Source organism: Chelonia mydas, chromosome 1 (genome assembly GCF_015237465.2).
Source record: "Chelonia mydas isolate rCheMyd1 chromosome 1, rCheMyd1.pri.v2, whole genome shotgun sequence".
NCBI classification, from domain to species: domain Eukaryota; kingdom Metazoa; phylum Chordata; order Testudines; family Cheloniidae; genus Chelonia; species Chelonia mydas.
In genome coordinates, this window is record NC_057849.1 from 5,954,476 (window position 1) to 5,957,564 (window position 3,089).

At 46.1% G+C, this 3,089-nt stretch overlaps 1 pseudogene; it reads right to left on the bottom strand.

The window, feature by feature from the left end:
- Positions 1-1,800: 1,800 nt before the first annotated feature.
- Positions 1,801-2,508, bottom strand: LOC119565303 (annotated as a pseudogene).
- Positions 2,509-3,089: the final 581 nt, after the last annotated feature.

Below are 3,089 nucleotides of genomic sequence, written 5' to 3' on the forward strand. Positions count from 1 at the left end.
TGGGGGGACTACGCGAATTGCTTCTCCTGGGGCTCTGGCGTTAATCATGTCTCTGACACGACTCATTCAGAAACACCTGGCTGAGGGCGTGGAGGAAGGGGGGGTGTCCGTGCCCCTTGAATAGCCCCTGTCCATAGCTGGTGCAGCCCCCATGGATCACGCAGCACCCAGAGTGCTCAGGAAGGCCCAGGACTGTGACTACAGAACAGTTCTGCAGCTTTTTTCATGGCCCTTGGATCTTTAAGCAGAGATGGGACAGGGACAAGCCAGGTGAAATGGGAAACAAAATTCACACCCCTTCTCTTTACTGACTCTATAGGCAGGAATTCTGAGGTTAGAGCGGCCACCGATACAGCTCTTTATGGGCCAACATCCTACCAGTGCCCTGGCTCTGCACAAACACTGTCACATTCTATGTACTGCTGCCTCTCTTTGTCTCCTTTCCCCAGTTCACTGTCCTTCCTCACCAGCATGGGCGGGGGAGCCCCTCTCACATGGCTCCAGGCCTTAGATCCCTTCACAACCTCTCTCTACCCAGTGGAGATCTGTAACTCATGTCATCTCAGATGTAAGTGTCCAGGATGGAATAGGTGGCCCGTGTTTTTCATGGCCTGTGTCACCAGCACTGGAGCCAGGTGATGAACTGACCCTTTGTGACGTTCCCCTCTCGTGTTGTCTGGACCGGTGATCTGCTAGGTCACTCCAATCCTCGACTCAGTGACCCAGCCTTACCGTGCTCTGCTGTGAGAACCCCCACTCCTGAGCTGCTCCCAGCTACTTGCAACCGAATGACACTAGCCAACGATTCCAGACACAACGCTAGGAACCTCCGTCTTGCAGTGTCCAGTTATGCCCTCTGGATGCTGAAAGCTTATATGAGTTTGTCAACTTAACAAAGAAATTGATATGTACCAGGCTTGTTATCCCAAAGGGAGTCTCTGACACACTTCAAACCACACACAGAGCTTCAGGTAGAATAAACAAACAGCTTTATGAACTGCAAATTTTAAGTGATTATAAGTCAAAGCATAACAAGTCAGATTTGGTCAAATGAAATAAAAGCAAAATGCATTCTAAGCTGATCTTAACACTTTCAATGCCCTTACAAACTTAGATGCTTCTCACTACAGAGTGGCTGGTTTCTCTTCAGCCAGGCTGTCCCCTTTGATCAGTGCTTCAGTTGATTGGTGGTGGTGGTGTCTGTAGATGTAGATGGAAGAGAAAGGAACAGTGTGGCAAACATCTCTCCCTTTTATCATGTTCTTTCTTCCCTCTTGACTTTGCCCCCTGCCCTTCGGAGTCAGGTGAGCATTAGCTCATCGCAGTCCCAAACTGACCAAAGGAAGGGGGGTGACTCACTCGAGAGTCCAACAGATCCTTTGTTGTTGCCTAGGCCAGTGTCATTTGTTTCTGTAAGGCTGGGCTCGGTTTCTCCCATACATGCCCTGATGAGGTGTGAACTGCTCCTCTGCTCTTGGGGAGTTTTTGTCTGAGCTTGCTTTAAGCCATGAGGATACATTTTCAGCCTCATAACTATATACATGAAATTATAACATATAACATTATTATGACATTATTGTAACAACAATTACTATAACATCAGTATAACAACAATGCTCAGTGCATCATGGGCCTTCTGAAGACACCCGACATGACAAACTTTGCATTGGATACCACACAATCATATTATAAGGATGAACATGGAGGTGCAGGGGGTTCCCCAGAGGCACAGAGTGTCATACCCTTTACTTGATGAACTGCTCTGGTTATCCGTGCACAAAGGTGTTTGCTTTTCACTCACTACACTATTGGGTTCATCAGGGGTGGGACCAGCAGGTAGACATAGCTCAGGAGAATCTGAAGGAAGGGAGAAGAGCTATTCCTGAATCTGTGTATCACAGACAAGCCTATCTCTGGTATGTAGAAGAACAGGATGGCGCAGAAGTGGGAGATACAGGTGTTCAGGGCTCTGAGTCTCTCCATGTGGGATGCAACACTCAGCAGAGTTTTGAGGATCATCACATAAGACCGAAAGATGAGCAATGAGTCCAACCCCACAATTTAAGAGTTCAATAGACAACCCATAGATGCTGTTGACTGTGATATCGGAACAAGCCATCTTCATGACATCCTGGTGCAGACAGTAGGAATGGGAGAGGACATTGGTTCAACAGTACCAGAACCGTTTCAAGAGAAAGGGCAGAGGGAATATTAGGGACACCCATCTTAGCACAAAGAAAAGTCCCATCCTGGCTATTCTCGGTGGGGTTAAGATGGAAGCATATCTCAATGGGTTACAGATCGTGATGAAGCGGTCAAAGGCCATCAACAAGAGCACAGAGGATTCAATGTATGAAAACGAGTGGATGAAGAACTGCTGGCAAAACAGGCATTGAGGCTGATCTCCCTTGAGTTAAATAATAATATCCCCAATGTTATCGGTATGGTTGATATCGATAAGTCAAGGTCTGCAACAGCCAACATGGAAAGGAAAAGGTACATGGGCTCATGGAGGCTTGGATCTGTTTTTATAATGAACAGAATGACTGAATTCCCTACTATGGAAATGAAATATATTAAACAGAAGGGGCTAGAGATCCAGAGATGTAAGTCTTCCTGCCCAAGTATACTGGTGAGAATAAACACTACAGAGTTGAATTTGGTGTCATTGACAGCTGACATAATGTACTGTGCAGGGAGTTTTGAGCTTTTCTTTCCGAAAGGAAAAAGAACAGGAGACTACATGATACTCAGCGAGACATCATTCTGAGCTTAGTGCAAGTCTAGAGACTCCCAGGAGCTCAAGGAAGATCAGCAAAACCAAAGTCTTGGATTTACACTACCATTAGGAATATAGGCACTGCAAGACAGAATCAAACCTGTAGTCCATCGAGCTCAGTATCCAGTGGCAAGTTCCAGATGCTTCAGTGGAAGGTGGAAGAAACCCTGCAATAGGCAGCTATCAGATAACCTGCTCTCAGAGAAAATTTCTCCCTGAAAGTTAGACATATTTTGTGGTGTAAATCAGGAAGGTTTAGAGCCCTTCTAAGGCTTTTTAAAACAATCCTCACTACTGTAATTAGATTTTC